This window comes from Peromyscus maniculatus, chromosome 21 (assembly GCF_049852395.1).
Source record: "Peromyscus maniculatus bairdii isolate BWxNUB_F1_BW_parent chromosome 21, HU_Pman_BW_mat_3.1, whole genome shotgun sequence".
Taxonomy (NCBI): domain Eukaryota; kingdom Metazoa; phylum Chordata; class Mammalia; order Rodentia; family Cricetidae; genus Peromyscus; species Peromyscus maniculatus.
Window position 1 is genome coordinate 1,261,809 of NC_134872.1, and position 16,468 is coordinate 1,278,276.

Sequence of the window (16,468 nt, forward strand, 5' to 3'; positions counted from 1 at the left end):
AAACCAGCTACAATTCCACAGAAGCAGGGAGATGCTATGAACAAGGCCTGCAGTATCCTGACACTCAGAGAGAGCTGGGGATGCTCTCTATCCATTGCCGAGTCCCCCTCTGTCCCTTACAAAGTTGAGGCTCTCATAAATACCTAACCTGCAACACACTGGCGGGTGGGGAGGGTAACACTGTGATTTCTGGAAACACAGTGGATCCTGGGCATGATTCTTGGCTGTGAGAATCACTGTGAGCTGCAAACACTCTGAAGAAGTGTCACTGTGAAGGTTCGCACCTCCGAGGCAGACAGCTACCGCCAGCCCAGGTCAAAGAGGGATGCATCTGAGCTCTGGCCCCACACTTTTTCACAGCCACTCTGCTCCAGGTGTTAAATCCTCCTCCTACACCTGTGATTTCTTCTGCCCCACATCTACCACCTTACTTCCTGCCTCCTCAAACTCTTACAAGCCAGAGAGAGATCCTAGAAGACAATGAATCCCCAGGTGTGGACTCTAGTGCCCAGTGAGGCAAGTCGAGGGCCTAGGTTTGCAGTCTGACCCTCAGGGTTCTTTCAGTTACCCCTGCATCTCCTCAAACAGGTTCCTGGGCCTCCCAGCAGGAGCCCCTTCTTCCTGTCATCCCAGAATACTTAGCTTAAGGCTCCATGTCCTGTGAGACTCCCCACTTAACTGTTCACAGGGTGCAGGTTAAGACCCATTTCTCAATCTAAATTAAGTTCTTCCAGAAGTAAACTTCAGCTGGCTACCTCTAACAAACCTGGAGAGGCTAGACTTCAGGGCAAAAGGCAAGTGATCTGGCTAGGTGAACTAGAGAAATGGCCACACCCCTGCTGGCTACCGAACGTGATGTACCCCAATATTATAGCCCTAGTTATTGCTATGGGCTGGGTGCCAGGCTGAATTGGGAATCCGGTGACCATGGTCCCACAGCCCAAACAATGGTGTTTTGAGAGCAGTGTAAGGCACTCATACCACCAGGGCAAGGCTTTGACCAGGTTCACTACAGCGGAAACTCCCACAGGGCTCAGAGGCAGCTGCCAGCTGAGAGGTCAATGAGACAAGGCTTTAAAATACCCAGTTCTACAACTGACCTCTTGTGTGCCCTGCCTTAGGAGAAAGCTGCAAATTTTTTGTGTTTGTGATTGGAAATTTGTCTCCCATCTCTTGCCTATGACATTCCCCAAAGCTGTCTGTGCTCTGTACCAAGACTTATAAAAGGAACGCTTTATCATCGAGGAGTGTCAATACATACCCCATCAACTGGATCTCTGGAGATTGGCCCAGGTTTTGGTTAAAAAACAAAAAACTGACAAAAAAACAAAAAAACCCACAAAAACTCCCAAGGTGATTCGAATGTGTGTCAGTGATGGGGACTCTTGCCTAATCATTAATTACAAGTGGAAAAGTGAGGTTAGAGCCTTGGCTTGGTCTGCCAGATGGCAGAGATGATGAGAGTCTGGAGGTCCTTCCACTGCTACCCTCTGGTGCCTGGAAAGTGGACATCCCAGGGAGTCATGTGGAGGAAGAGGCTGCAAGACTGAAGAATCAGACGGCCCAGAGGGAAAGGGTGGTGGGGTGGTGAGCTGGGCATTATAAACACAAGTGTGGACAGGATGGGGCACAGGGGCTGAGCAGACAAGGACAGAGAACTAGAAATAGATTAAAAGAGCTGGTGGCCGCACTAAGAATTCTGGAATCTGGCGGAGTGTGGTGGCACACACCTGTCACCCCAGCACTCGGGAGGCTTACAAAGGAGGACTGGCACACATTCAAGGTTACCCGGGTCACATAGCAGGACCCTATCTCCAAACAGTAACAAAAACGGCTCCCTGCACTCCCACTCTCCTCCCCTGGCCTTGGACTAACTGTTCCCTCAGGCCCAGCTCAGCCACATAAAGAATTCTGAATTTCATCCGAGCACTCTTGGGAAACCACGGAGGGTTTAAGCATGATTTATCGAGTGCTCACTGTTTCAGGAACTGAGGTTACACGGGGAATAAGAGGCATTCCTTGCCATCTAGAACTGCCATCTCTCCAGTGACTGCAGCAGTGATCTACTAGCAAATGTGGTTTAAAGTTTACCCTCTGGTGATCGGAGGGGCCTACGACCTTCCATTCTTTTTTTCCTGTAGTAACTTTCTCCCCAGTTCATTTCTGGCGAGTCCGTGCTTAGGGTGGAGCTCTCCCTCAGTTCCAGGGTGAAGCAAAAACATCAGTCTTAGGTATATTAATAACCCATACCCTTTGGTTCAGGGGAAAAACACAAGTCCATTGCAAGTCACAAGGAGACCTAGCTGGGAGAGGGGAAAAAAGTTCTTGTTTTCTCAGGACCTTGCAAGTCATTTGCTCCCAGAGCAATCATCTTGCTGTGCAGACGACTGATCTCTTGATAAGTAAGCCAATCTAGGGAAATGAAGGGGAAAAAGCATTATCTTGACAGCACTATGTAAATCCTGTGCCCAAAACTAGCCCTACCCTTAAACCTGTTAGTCCCATGAGCCAATATATCCTATTTCTGCTCTACCAGCTTGGACTTGTCCGTCATCTGCTTTGTTTTGTTTTTAAGGGGTGGAGGACCTAAATGATACCAAGAGGAAGTTGCTGGGCTGAAATACACAAGCTATTTATTAAAAAAAGCACCAGTCAACTGACTGAGACAGGTGAGCACAACCTCTAGAATACAGCAGACCTCCAGCCTGCTCAGGGACATCACAGCTCTTCCTGTAGCTCCTAGAATTCTGAGTAGGGAACCCAAGCTTCATCTTCTATCATCCTCTGCAGTTCTCAATCAAAGCCTGTACCAAAGAGTCCTGGTTAGCCACTTGTATTTTCACCCAGCCTCGGCTACACTGTTGTGAAGTACAAAGCTAGAGTTTTGACTTTCCTGGACTTCCACACCGTCATGAAGAAACAAAGGTGTGGATTATGGAGCTGTTCACAAAACCAACTGAAAGTAAGGTTCAGCAGGTATACCAACATATTTAATGTATACAGTCATTGCTATTATTAGCAGCAACCAAAGCAGAATAAAGATGGCTGAAATCATTGGAGCAGAAATTTGGGGAGGAGAGGTGTGTTTACTTTCCACAAATTGGCTATCAGGCAGGAAAGAGCCAGTTCATCAATGTAGTAGGGGTTTGTTGTTGTTGAACAAGGTTTTGTCTGTTCCATTGTAGACTCAAACTTGCTATGTAGTCAAGGCTAATATTACACTCCCGATTCTCCTTTCTCTACCTCTCAAGTGAGGGGTTCCAAATGGGTGCCACCATACCCAGCTAAACCAGTGTTTCTGAAATTACACATGGTGGCTTCCTCATCCTTAACGACAGGTTGCTTTCCTATTCTGTCTGTATAGAAAGAGAAGGCAGAGTAAACCCATCCCATGTACACCTCAGTCCAGGCTACTGTACCTAGTCTGTATTGTGAATGGGGAGACCCTGGGGTGTAGGGATCACAAACAGAAGGTATGGTACAGTGGCACACAACTTTAATCCTAGCGGGGTGGTGTTAGAGGGCAGAGGCAGGTGCAGCTCTGAGTTCCAGGCCAGCTTGGTCTACGTAAGTGTTCTAGGCTAGCCAGGGATCTAGTGAGACCCTGTCTCAAAAATAAATAATCACAAATGGAGCCAGTGAACTCAAAATCCACTCATAGGTAAGTATGATGAGGAAGTTCTGGCTATTTATATAGTGTATGGGGTGGGGAGGGGGGAAGCATCTAAACAAGCTAATAGGGAGTTACTATTTTTCAAAGTTGAGAGACCTATAATATTATATCTTGGCATCACTGATATGTGATCAATGTCACATATCAATTAATTGGCAAAATATTCTTCCATGTGGAACATAAACTAAGGATATGTAAAGTAACTGAAGCAACATATTTTATGAGGGGTGGTGTATTAGGGTTCTCTAGAGTCACAGAACTTATGGAATGAATCTTCCTAGATCTAAAAAAGGATTTATTGGAATCCGGCTTCAGTCCAGCTAATCCAACAATGGCTAGCTGTGAATGGAAAGTCCAAGAATCTAGTAGTTGCTAAATGCCACAAGGCTGGATGTTTGAGCTTGTCTTCTGTATATGCTGGAATCCTGAAGAAGGCTCCAATGTCAGTGAAGGAATGGATGTGCTAACAAGACAAGGGTAAGCAGGCAAAGAGCAAAACCTTCCTTCTTCTATGTCCTTATATAGACTTCCAGCAGAAGGTATGGCCCATATTGAGGGTAAGTCTTCCAGCTTTAATATTTGGATGAAAGCCATGTGTCTTCCCACCTCAAGACCCAAATTAAAGGCCTGTGTCTTCCTGTCTCAAGATCTGGATCAAAAGTGTGTGTCTTCCTACCTTTAAGGGTCCAGACTAGAAGTGGATTAACCCCCTTCAAACCAAAGACAGCTCAGGGGGTAAAGGCACCTACCACTTGACCTACACCCACATGATGGAAGGGCGTGAACTGACACCTGCAAGTTGTTCTCTGACCTTGACACACACCATGGCACGTGTGCCCGTTCACACACTAAATAAGCTTCTCTGGGAGAGAGGGGATCTGCCCCAAATTTACACACCCAGCCCCCAATCCTGCTTCGCCTTGCTTAGTTCTCCATAGTCAGAACACAGGGAGAGGCCCTTCACTCCCATACTCCTCCTCTGTCCTTGTGCACTCTGTTCTCAGGCCCGGCTCAGCCTTGGATGAAACTGTTCCCTATCTCTGCTCCTTCTCAGTTAGTTCTGTACTTCTATGATAACTCTATCATACTGCTTTATAATTGATTTTTTTGGTAGGGAGTAGGTAGTCTCAACCAATCAGAATGTGAAAATCAAGAGTTATACATCAACGATCTTTTTAGCTCCAGTAGCTGATCCAAATCATGGAGTCACGTCCATAAAATGTCATTCCCAGATTCTAAGCCCTACTAGCTTCTCTGCTCCCAATTCTCAGATTCCCACTTTACAATCCTGCTTCAACAGCAAGATCTGATTATTAGCCATCTTCTGCCACAGTCACCCAGATTTTCTCCTACCCACCCCTCTCAGGGAAGGTCAGCATTCCAATATTATGTTGTGAAATATTATTTTAAGATGTGTTACATTTGTTTACACTATGGAACATTTGTTTAATGATGCAAAGCTGTGCTGCATTCTTTTATGTGGCATTTGTTTAACTCTGTGAAGCTGTGTTACTGTGCCTGTCTAATAAAGAGCTAACAGACAATATTGAGGCAGGAGAAAGGATGGGCAGGGCTGGCAGGTCGAGAGAATAAATAGGAGAAAACTGGATGTAAGAGAAGAAAGAACAAGAGAACAAAGGATACTAGGGGCCAGCCACATAGCCAGCCAGGAGTAAGAGTAAAAAAAAGATATACAGAGGTAACAAAAGAAAAAAGCCCAGAGGCAAAAGGTAGATGGGATAATTTAAAGTTAAGAAAAGCTGGCTAGAAACAAGCCAAGCTGATGCTGGGCATTTTAAGTAAGAATAAGCCTCCTTGTGTGATTTATTTGGGAGCTGAGTGGCACACTCCACAAAAGAGCAAAAACAAACAACAACAATATCCCATTTCCATCAATGTGGCCAAAGTCTATTTTATCCTAAATGCCAAATCTTAAACTAATCCTTTGTTTTCTACAAACAACTCCTTCCCATGTATTTTCTATTTTGATCCTGGGCATGTAAGTAGGATACCACCTCCAGAAGCCTTAACTCAGAAAGTTCCACCTGAGGTTTGCAGAGTTCTGTAATAACTATTGGAACTATTATCCAGTCTCAGTCCTGTTTGTTAGTCTCCTGTAGAAAGTAACATGTCACCCACTACCCTTGTGTCTCAGTTTCCTTAACTCTTTTTTCCCCCTGAGACAAGGTCTCACTATGCATCTTTGGCTGACCTGCCCACCATTCACTATGTAGATCAGGGTAGCCTCAACCTCACAGAGACCAGCCTTTCTCTGCCTTTCAGATGCTGAGATTACAGGCAATCACCATTCTGGCTGGTAAGATTCGGTTTCCTTACCTCTTCCTCTTGTTCTTTAAGCTTTTAGATTGACTTTGTGTGTACAAGTATTTTGTCTGCTTGTATGTGTGTGCACCATGTGTGTGCAGTGCCTGCAGAGTTCAGAGGAGGGTATTAGATGGTTATGAGCCAAGTGAATGCAGAAAACTGAACCTAGGTCCTCTGAAAGCAACAAGTCCAGTGAACCAAGGATCCAACTCTCCAGCCCCAGCTTTCCTTATCTCTTTGACAAGAGAAAATTGTTTGGCTAAGTTTACCAACTTGTTTGAAGTTTGAAGGGACATATAAATAAAAGTGTTTGAATGCCCAATTAAGAGAGAAGGGGCAGAGAGGCAATCGGCTTCCAATAGTCAAAGCTGCACCAATTTGAGCAACAAAACAAAGTACAACTGGACTATAACCCAATGTCTAAAACCAGTATCTGCAAGTCCATACTAATATAAATAAATGGATGGATAAAATAATGAAGGGGACACATTTCCCATACAGAATAATTTAAAATCCGTACCCCTCTAATTCCTTACATGAGCAGAGTGACGTCCTTCCAAATAATACTATATGCAAAGGAAGAAAAAACAGTGCAGAACTTGATGTTGCAGAAAACCAACACATACTCAGCTGGGTGAGCAGGTCGGTATCATCATCAATCCTGACAACATGAAATCCTTGCTAAGGTGTTCTGAATATGGTAACCTAATTCCACCCTTTTAACACATAAGCCCAATCTTAAGAATAAGACATAAAACATGAGGGTACCATACAAATACAGTTTACATCACAATGCGCCTCACAGGTCCACATGGGAAAGACTTGTTCCTTGCATTGGCACCACTGGAAAACAGTACACACTTTAAGCAGTGGGGCTCTTTAGGACACTGAGAGAGCATCACAGGAGGAGACTGTGAAACTCTGATGTATTCCCTCCCCTCTCTCTCTCCCCCCAGCTATGACAAGAGTGTTTTGTTCCACTGTATACTCCTTATCATGAGCTGCCTCACCAGCGGACCAGATCAACAGGTACCAACGGATCATGGATTAGAACCTCCAAAGCTGTGAGTTATCTCTCAGAACTTTGAAAGTTCACACAAACAGTCTAAAAACTGTCACAGCCAACCAAACGCAATGCAGTAACTTGGATGAGCATATGGAGGGATCAGTATTTGTGTAAAAAAGGAGATGTGAATAAATATACAGTGGACTTTGGCCAATAATAATGTGTAAGATGTTAATGAAAGAGCAATCAGTTGGTGGTTATATAGGAAGTCTACAGATTGTTTTCTCAATGTTTCTGTAAATCTACAACTGTTCTAAAAAATAAAGTGAATTAAAAATTACAACCTGGCAGATGCCTGTAATCTCTGTGATTTAAGCATTCAAGAGGCAGAAGGCTAACATGCGCTTTTGGGCCACTTTCAGACCATTCTTTGGAATATCCTGTCTCAATAATAATAATAAACAAGTTGCAATTTTAAAACATTAACGAGCCGGGCGGTTGGTGGCGCACGCCTTTAATCCCAGCACTCGGGAGGCGGAGGCAGGCGGATCTCTGTGAGTTCGAGGCCAGCCTGGGCTACCAAGTGAGCTCCAGGAAAGGCGCAAAGCTACAAAGAGAAACCCTGTCTCGAAAAACCAAAAAAAAAAAAAAAAAAAAAAAAAAAAAAAAAAAAAAAAAAAAAACATTAACGAAAGCTTGCTTTTAGAAAAGGTGTTTTGTTGTTTCTTTTTAACTTGGGAGGAATACTCCAGGGATCATGATTTCATCTAACAAAAAGAGGTTCAGGCATGCATGAACACATGTCATTCTTCCCTTTTCCGAGGCACACACAAATGGCTGCACTGTCAAAATCTGGAATGTACTGGAAATTTTTAAGTGTCTCCTCCCATTCACTCCACAAAGTTAAATTCATACACTCTTTACCTTCTTTCCTCCCTCCCCTCCCTTTTTCCCCTTTTTTGGTCAGGGTTTCTCTGTGTAGACCTGGCTATCCTGGAACTCACTCTGTAGACTAGGCTGGCCTTGAACTCAGAGATCCATCTTCCTCTGCCTCCCGAGTGTTGGGATTAAAGGTGTGCACCATCACCATCCTGCTTATACACTTTTTTCCCCCTAAAGCTAATTAGTTAGTAAATCATCAGGGATAATATAATACACAGCTTCGGGTTCAAGTGGCTAAGCTAATTTACTCTGAAATAATAAATAAATAAATAAATAAATAGAAATAAATGGAGACCTGCCTTTGGTCATGCAGCGCTCCAGGCCACCAGGAAGAGCGGAAGAACGTCATCCGGGTTCCACTCACTTCTGGATCTGGGGACTAGAAGAGACTGAAGTAAGTCTGGGCCGGACCTGAAGAGCCATGAACGCAGCGAGCTCAGGGCGAGAGGCCCAGAAGCGAGCCGGGGACGCGGCGGGCACCCGAGCTCGCCATCCCGCGCCCAGGCCTGTCCAGCGCCGCCGTGGGCCCGCGGCCGCCTTCGCCGTCCCCACCCGGGTGGCGCGGCGGAGCCGCCGTGTCTCACCAGTGCAGGCCGCACTCACCCGCGCCGGGCTCCGGGCCCGCTCTCCCGTCTCCGTCAAGCGGCTCCGGGTGTAGCTCCTCAGCTGGCGGCTGCCACCACAGCCTCCCCGCCCAGCGATCTCCCGGCGCTCGGTGCGGTCCGCCGAGATTGCTCTGGGGCCAGCCCTGGGATTGGCTCTTGCCGAACTCTGCCCTCCAATGGGAACTCCAGCCTGCTTGACGTCACTGATCACCGGGCAAATCCCCCAGGCAGCCTCGGTGGAGGTGAAGCGGCCGGGCCCGAGAAAAGGAAAGTGAAATCGGCCGGTGCGTCATGGGAGTCGCCCAGCTGCTGAGGTCGCGCGAGGCCTCGTGCGGGTTAGGGTGCAGGAGCTCCTCGTCTTTCGAGACCCCGTGTCTGACTCCCCGGGGCTAGGGGTGGTCGGCGGTCTCTGCAGGGGCTGGGTTTTAGATGGGGTTTCTTCCTTATGGCCTGCCTGTGTCCAGTACCAGACCAGACGTCAGTCTTTCAAGTACTTCCAGGATCCATTTACAAAAACGGCGATTTCCAAAGCTCCTACCTAGGAAGAGGCACTTTCTCGGCAAAAAGCCTTCCACAAAGAGGGTGCTGTCCCCACTGGACAGAACAAAGTACGCACAGAGACACACACAAGCACACGCACAGAGTGATAGTTCAGCGTGTAAAGGCGCTTGCCGCCAAGTCCGATAACTGGAGTTCGAATCCCATACCCTACATGATGGATAGCGAGAACAGGCGCATGCAAGTTGTACACTCTAATACGTGCACCCATCCCCTACACTAAAATAAATGTAAAACATTTTAAGATCCTGGCACTAGGGAAACGGAGGTAGAAGTGTTCAAAACCAGCCTGGGCTACCGAACGAGAATTCGTCTAAAACGGAAAAAAACTACAGAGCCTGCAAAATCCGGTTCTAAGGCCCTCCTCAGGAGCCTCGTGAGCCTGCAGCTCCACATCCAGGGACTCGACCGCGCCCACCAGGCTGAAGGCTCAACCAGCGCAGCGCAGGGCTTTCCGCTCCGCCGGAAATCGGCGACCAGCCCCGCGGAGCAGCTGAGGCTCTCCAGGTTTCCCGGGTCAGATGCTTCTAAAAAGGTGGCCTAAGCTGCGCACAGCGGGCAGGATGTTTGGAAAGAATGCTTCGAGTTTCCTGTGAGCTGGTGGAGGGGGTGGGGCGCAGCTCTGGCTGCGTGTGCTTTGGACATCTTAAAATCACTTGCTACCTACCTGTTCTTGTAGTTGGTGGGGTTTTTGTTTGGTTGGTTTTGGTTTTTCAAGACAGGGTCTTACTATGTAGCTCTGGCTGTCCTGGAACTCGCCCTGCTAGACCAGGTTGGCCTCGAACTCAGAGCTGGGATTAAAGGCGTGCTCTACCACGGCCTGGCTTTTTCAGTTGGTGTTGTAGGAAGAATCGATGTTTGAAATGTGTTAAACTCAAACCCTGGGGCAAATGGCTGAGGTTCATTTGACATACCAAAGCGGACCTGGCTGCCAATTTCTCCCAGCATCCCTCAGTCCCTACCTGTTACAGGGTATGGCTGGCGTACCCTGACCCTCTGCCCGGAACCCTGCAGCCCAGGGCCTGGGCTGTCGTCCCCCAGTGGCTCTTCCCTATCTAATCCAGCCATTTTGGTCCCCCCCCCCCCCCCCCCCCCGCCCTTTGCCCCCTTGGCTGCTAGGCCTGGTTCACCTCTCTCCTCTTCTTTCCCCTCCTCCTTTTCTGACATGGCTCAGGGTCATGTCCGCTCCGGACTTTCCCAGATTTCGGCCTCTGGCTATGCTTTCCCTTTTATCCACAATAAACGTCCTCGTCCAACATACCTAGGAGCAGTCACGTCCTTTATTTTTTCTTTTCTTTTCTTTTCTTTTCTTTTCTTTTCTTTTCTTTTCTTTTCTTTTCTTCTCTTTTCTTTCTTTCTTTCTTTCTTTCTTTCTTTCTTTCTTTCCTTTTTTTTTTTTAATTCAAAATGTTACTTCAGTAACATGAGACTGGCTGTCTCTCTGTCCCCAGAAGGCACTTGCCCTACCTACAGGCGGTTCTGTGCATGCTCCCTCGACTCCAGCCTCCCCGGGGTGGTCCATCCAGTCCATCTACCTAGCACTCCTGTTGTTTGAGACAGGGTTTTGCTCTCCCTGGCCAGCCAGGTACTCACGAAGTGGACCAGGCTGGTCCGAAACTCACCATTCTTTGGCCTCCACCCTTGGAGTGCTGGGATTACAAGTATGAGCCACCATGCCTGGCGTTTTCAGTCCTCCTAGAGCTGCATGGAAGGCCTCTATATGACCTCGGGGCCGACATGATTTTCTCCTTGACCCCTCTTGCCTGTTTGTTAATGCCCACCATCCCAGTTTTGAAATTCTCTGCCTCTGGCAGGATGCTCTGTCAGACATTGACTGCTTAGTTGGCATATTCAAAAGCTCTCCCTGTAGGGCTGGAGTAGTTAGGAGCACTGGCTGCTCTTCCAGAGGACCCTGGTTCGCTTCCCAGAATCCTCTTGGAGGCTCCTAAATGACTGTAATTCCAGTCCCAGGGGACCTGTTGTCCTCTTCTAGCCTCCATAGTGCACAGACATACTTCCTGGCAAAATACCCTTAAGCATAAAATAAAGGGGTAAAAATAAAGGTCATTATCACTGACTGGTCTGTAAGGTCTCAGAAAGACTGGACAAATGGCTAACTGAGGTGCCCATTAATATCCTAAAGCAGCGCTGGCTAGGCTCCTAACACCTGTGGCTCCTCCCAGCACTCCTCACCCCGCCCCCTTGCCCTAAGTCCCTCCCTTCTGGGGGTGGGGCTTCTGCTTCCCTTCCCCAGCCTGGTCCTTACATGACTTAGCCATTTTAGTCATGCTGGTTTCTTAGTCAGCTGTTCCTCTCTTGTTCTCCTTCCCCCTCTCTCCTTTCATGGTCTGGTTTAGTCTGCTGGCCATGTTCAGCCTGGACTCTTTCCCCCTCTGCCTGCTTTCTCCCTTATATCTACAATACAAATCTCCATATTTTAGGAGCAGTCATGTAAAGTACCTTGGCTATTGGGGCCAAGGAGTGCTGCAAAAATCACACTCCACAACAGACCTCACAAAAGGGATGTATTAGGGGGAGAGGATGAGAGAGCAGGCTGTGGGATGGTGTGAGCTTTATGGGGGGCGGTATGGAGCACGCACAGGGAAAATACACCACAGTGGTGATTGCTATTTATTAAACAGTGCAATGTTATTTATTAAGCAGCACTGTTTACCATCTGAGAGAAGCCATGAGGCCCAACAAAACCCAGTATAAGAGTTTATTAAGGGAAGGGAACAGAAGGGGTGTGCAGAGGCCCTTGGAATGACTGTGTAGAAAGAGAGGAGGGGGAATAGGTGGAACCTATTTCATAGGTCCTCCCCTTCCCCCCTGCAATGCACATATGGGCTTACATAGCTACACCACAAATGCACATAGATTATGTGATCATGCTGCATTCAAATTATATCATCATGTAGCACACGGATTACATAGGACGTTAGGCCCTAGGATGGCTAAGCATCTTGCCTAGCTACTGGACAGCGCATGCATGGCCATGTAGCTGGGGCAGTGGCTAGGAATTCTTATATTTTTGGTTGTGAGCCTAGCCTTTAATGGCTGAGCCATCTCTCCAGCCCATGGCTAGGAATTCTAACAGTGATGATGACGATTGAAAGTGGGATGGAGTGAGGGGGGAGCACCTGGCTCTGGAATGTGGGTGGTTCTTGGTTGACTAACACTCCTTTTATTTCATTTTTTCATTCACTGTCTAATGGATGCTCCATCACTTACTAATCTGTTTTGATTTCTTAATCATACATTGATAGTATCATTTAAAAAGATTTGGGTCTGGAGAGATGGCTCAGTGATTAAGAGCGCTTGTCGTTGCAGAGGACCTGGCTTCCATTCCCAACAACCACATGGTGACTCATAACTGGCTTTAACTCCAGTTCCAAGGGATTCTAGACCCTTTCTGACTTTTCTGGGAATCAGGCATGCAAACAGGTGGTGCACATGCATACATTCAGGTGAAATACTCACATGTAAAATAAATAAACAAGCCAGCCATAGTGGAGCACGCCTTTAATCCCAACTCTTAGGAGGCAGAGGCAGGTAGATCTCTGAGTTTGAGGCTAGCCTGGTCTACAGATAGAGGACGAGGATAGCTAGGACTGCACAGAGAACCCTTGTCTCAAAAAACCAACCAAACAAAAATAACTAAATCTAAGTTATTAAAAAAGATTTATTTTTACTTTTTGTGTATAACTGTTTCATCTGTATGTACATATCTACGTACATCACGTTTGCATGCCCAGTGCCAGTGGACTCCAGAAGAAGGCATCAGATTCCCTGGAACTGGAGTTACAGACTGTTGTAAGCAGACATATGGGTGCTGGGAACCAAACCCGGGTCACCTGTAACAGTAGCACATGTTCTTAATGCTGAGTCATCTCTCCAGCCACCAAACCATCTTGTTAATTTCTTTGTAACTGGGTGCATTTTCTATCCTCCTCCCTTTTAATGTAGCCTCATGAGAATTGAGACATGGCAGTCTTCTGTGTACATGGTTGTCAATAATATAGCTACACAACACACCCCTTATCTCTGAAAGACTCTCATGTATCTGCAGTCCTGTCCTGTCCTAGAGAGGAAGAAGGTCACAAAGCCATACACCAAGAGAAGCTAAACAGACTGTAATATACCCCCGGCCCCAGTCATCACCAGTTTATCACACCTCTTCTCCTCCAATTGTACTCCACATTACTCCAGAGAAAAGACATATCTGCCTGTGTGGTGGCACATATCAGTTACCCTAGCAGTTGGGAGGCAGAGTCAAGAGGATTTCAAGTTCAAGGCCAGCCTGGGTATATTTCAAGCAAGCCTGCCCTGTATGATGAGACCTGGTCTCAACACAAAACAAAAGCAAAATAACAAAACCTCATAGGTCTCCTCTGACTTCTGCTTGTTTATTTGTTGGTTGTTTGTTTGTGACAGGATCAGCATGGCCTTGAACTTAAGATGTAGCCCAGGCTGGCCTCTAACTACGTATCTCGTGCTGGGGTTACAGACATATGTCACCATATCTGGTATCTCAGTCTTCATTTCTGAAGGTCCCCGTGCAAAAAAACCCCAAAAACGTGGGTTTTATATTTTTGTTTTTCTCTTATTAGTATATCTTTTGCTTCAGTAGACTCGGCCATGAACCTTGTGATTGTTGAGGATACGCTATTTATTTTGTTCCCTACACTTAGTTTAAGCTTACTGAGTTAAAAATAAGTTTCTAAGAATCTCAAAGTTTGGACTGAAGATGTAGTTCAGTTGGTAGAGTTCTTCTATAGCATAAACAAAGCCCTGAGTTTAGTCTCCTGCGCTATATAAAGTTGGCGTGCTGGTATACTCCCAGCATATGAGAAGAGGCAGGAAGACCAGAAGTGGAATTTGAAGCCAACCTGGGATACATGAAGCCCTGTCTAAGAATTAAAAACAAACAAAAACCACAACTCATCTCAAACATGTTAGGTGTTTAGAAGGGGCCTCCAAACATCCAAGGTCAAAACTATAAGCTTCCAGTGGGAAAGAGGCTGAGGCTCTGCCTGAGACTGTGTCAAGAACATCCTGGTATTTAGGGCCAGAAAGAATGAACAAGTATCTCCAAGAGAAAAGCTAAACACTCCATGAAACTGACTTGGGTTTTAAATCTGTATTTCCATTTTCTAGCAGAGGTTTAAACTACAGCTTTTCAGCTGCTATGAACTGGCAGCTTTCATGCTAAGAACTGGCAGCAGGCTTTAAAATAACAGGTTTAACTATCCCTTTAAAAGGAAAAAGGACATTTTGCATTCAAGTAGCGTTAACTGCTGGGTTTGGAACAGAAAGACTGAGCCAATCTCTTATGTGACTGGCTTTGTCCTTTTAAGTACTTTGTATTTCAAATATGGTGACTTTTATACGAATTATCCTTTCAGTTAAGTCAGCTTGAATGGATTGTATAATATACAAAGACAAGTTAGCCGAAAACTTATGTAGTGATGGTACAGTTGTCCCAGAATGTTAAATAAAAAAAATCATAACCTTTTTAAATAATTGTGGATGAAAAGAAATAAAATTTTAAATTATTGTAGAAAAAAATAAACCTACACAAAAATAAATATTATGAACCACTTGGCTTCAACCATTTGCCAATAGATTTTTCTCTTTGTTTCTCCATTCTGATAAACTAGGAAAAACTGAATACCTAAAAAAGATTGCTAAACATATTCCACACCATCTACAAATGTGTCCACATGCTTTTCTAATTAGGACTTAGCTTACATAACAAAACACCATGATCAAGCCACACAAAATTATTCATATAATCACTCAATAATTTAATAACAAGATTTAATAACAAGTTCATATTTGAATTCTCTGATCTTACTGAAGTTGTTTTTACAGTTGAGATATCAGGATTTTTTCTAATACTATTGTTATATTATTATTATTCATTTGTTTGTTTTTGAGACAGCATTTCTCTGTGTGTAGCCCTGGCTGTCCGGAACTCTCTCTGTAGACCAGGCTGGCCTCAGATTCACAGAGATCCTCCTGCCTCTGTCTCCCAAGTGCTGGGATTAAAGGCATGTGCCACCACTGCCCAACTTCTTTAAAAATTTATTAAGCTGAGTGTAGTGGCACAGACCTTTAATCTCAGTGCTTGGGAAGCAGAGGCAGAGATAGACGGAGCTCTGTGAGTTCAAGGCCAGCCTAGTCTACATAGTGAGTTCCAGGACAGCCAGAACTACATAGTGAGCTCCTGTCTTAAATATCCCCCCAATAAGAAAAAATAAATGTGTGTGTGTGTGTGTGTGTGTGTGTGTGTGTGTGTGTGTGCGTGCACGCGCGCGCGCTTGTGTATACAGTGCTCATGGAGGCCAGAAGAGGATGTTAGATTCCCCTGGAACTGGAGTTACAGGTGGTTGTGTTCTTCTTGATGTAAGTGCTGAGTACTCAGCTTAAGTCCTCTGGAAGAGCATCAAGCTCTCAACCACTGAACCATCTTTCTAACCCAAGTTGTTAGAATTTAAATTCAAACAGTTAATAGGGCCAAGAAAACAACAACAACAACAAAAACCCTCAAACTTAGAAACACACAAATAACAACAGTATTTCCCACAGAGCCACCAAAGAATCAACCAATTCTCTTGGTGTCTTTTCTTTGATTTACTATATATAGTAAGATATTTACCTCTGGATACCCTGAGCTGATTCTCTCTCTCTCTCTCTCTCTCTCTCTCTCTCTCTCTCTCTCTCTTTCTCTCTCTCTCTCTCTCTCTCTCTCTCTCTCGTCTTTTTTATGACCAGGTTTCTTTGTGTAACAGTCCCTGACTGTCCTGGAACTCGCTTTGTAGACCAGGCTGGCCTGGAACTCACAGAGACCCGCCTGCCTCTGCCTCCCAAGTCCTGGAATTAAAGGCGTGCACCACCACTGCCCAGCCATGGCATTTCTTGATGCTGAGAACAAATACCTAAAGAAAAACAAGTTAAGGGAGGAAGAGTTTATTTGGCTTTCAGTGTTAGGAGATGTGGTTTGTCAAGGCAGAGGAAGACATGGCTCCAGGTGCACCAGGCATCTTGTCACAATCTGTTGGCAGTCAGACAGCAGAGAGCCGACTGGAAGTGGAGCCTAGCAATAAAACCTTAAGCCCTGCCCCTGATGATCCACTTCTTCTGGTAGGGCTCTACTTCCTAAAGATTCTTCAAAACAGGGCCAACCCCTGGTGACCCATCCTTCAAACATATAGTTGATGTTGTTTTACATTCAAACCACAACAAACCCTAAAATGTTCACTAAACAGCCTCAAGTCATTTATAAATAAGTGTTTATCTGTGTGAGTGATTCTTGGTTAATAGCAATGTATATGAACTGGTAAGAATTGCGCTCAT

At 45.7% G+C, this 16,468-nt stretch overlaps 1 protein-coding gene and 1 non-coding gene across 6 annotated transcripts in view; one reads left to right on the forward strand and one right to left on the reverse strand.

Moving 5' to 3' along the window:
- Trim26 (tripartite motif containing 26) overlaps positions 1–8,683 on the reverse strand; it is a 25,296-nt gene extending 16,613 nt beyond the window's left edge. For 2 of the 5 annotated variants that reach the window (XM_042266625.2, XM_042266624.2), the window contains exons 1-2: positions 8,550–8,683; positions 8,246–8,325 (exon numbers count right to left, since the gene is read on the reverse strand). The gene's annotated coding sequence lies outside the window, so the exon portion shown is untranslated. Of the gene's footprint in view, positions 1–8,241; positions 8,326–8,530 lie in introns of all 5 variants that reach the window. The other 3 variants (XM_076558076.1, XM_076558077.1, XM_076558078.1) reach the window with 3 other exon arrangements.
- LOC121824894 (small nucleolar RNA SNORA51) lies at positions 3,316–3,449 on the forward strand. The gene has a single exon (XR_006066900.1). It is a non-coding gene; the product is annotated as a small nucleolar RNA SNORA51 (small nucleolar RNA).
- Positions 8,684–16,468: the final 7,785 nt, after the last annotated feature.